General features: G+C 39.2%; 1 protein-coding gene across 14 annotated transcripts in view; it reads left to right on the top strand.

Moving 5' to 3' along the window:
* MADD (MAP kinase activating death domain) overlaps positions 1–824 on the top strand; it is a 122,836-nt gene that overhangs the window by 61,027 nt on the left and 60,985 nt on the right. The window lies entirely within an intron of this gene.

The raw sequence follows: 824 nt of genomic DNA, 5'->3' as shown, positions 1-824 counted from the left end.
GCAGGACCACAGCTGTAATGGATGGGCATAGGAGGCATAGGGCCTCTAATTAGGGTTTCAAGTATATATATTGTCCTTTGAAGATTCTAATGAACACTTCAAAGCACACCTGGAACAGAGTAAGTAGCCAGTGCCATGTGTAGAATACAAGTGTAATGGCAATAACTTCACACTGATATGTCTGTCATGGGGAACTATGTTCTGCACCAGCAGAAAATTGCAGAGGCTAGTCAAACAGACATATTACAGCAGTCCTGACTGGAGGTGACAAACACCTGGATAACGATGGGAAAACCTTTGTCCGAGAGGAAATACCATACAAATACCATGTGTGAAAAATCACAAAAAATTAGTACTATCTAATCAGTTCCCTGCAGCTGTGCCATATTGGGGAGGAAGTGGGGAAAGTAGCATTACATTCGAGGTGAAAGAGTGGATATAGTATGTTTCTACTCTTCCAGACTAGCCTTTCTCCTTTATTGGGTCCAAACCCCAGTTAAGCTCTAAGAAAGCATAAACAGAATTTAGGTTTGTGGAAAGGTGACTGTATTTGGTAGTAGTCTCTGTTGGTGGCATTGCGGACAACACTGAACAAGTTAGGGAATAAATTCAGATTTTCTGCATCCTGTGTCTGTGCAGATACCAAATTTAGAACATTTATTCTGTTTTCTACTGTTTTATGACCACATGACTTCTGTTTCAGGGCCTTGATTTTATACATAACCTCCCCAAACAAAGAACAACTTGTAAACATTTAATTAAATGTAAGCGAAGAAAACAAAAGCAAAACACAAAAAACCTGAAAGGTTAATTAACTTCTCTTT

The sequence above is a fragment of the Alligator sinensis genome, unplaced genomic scaffold (genome assembly GCF_000455745.1).
Source record: "Alligator sinensis unplaced genomic scaffold, ASM45574v1 scaffold686_1, whole genome shotgun sequence".
Taxonomy (NCBI): Eukaryota; Metazoa; Chordata; order Crocodylia; family Alligatoridae; genus Alligator; species Alligator sinensis.
The sequence above is the reverse complement of the archived record's forward strand: the minus strand, read 5'-3'. Positions and strand labels throughout refer to the sequence as shown.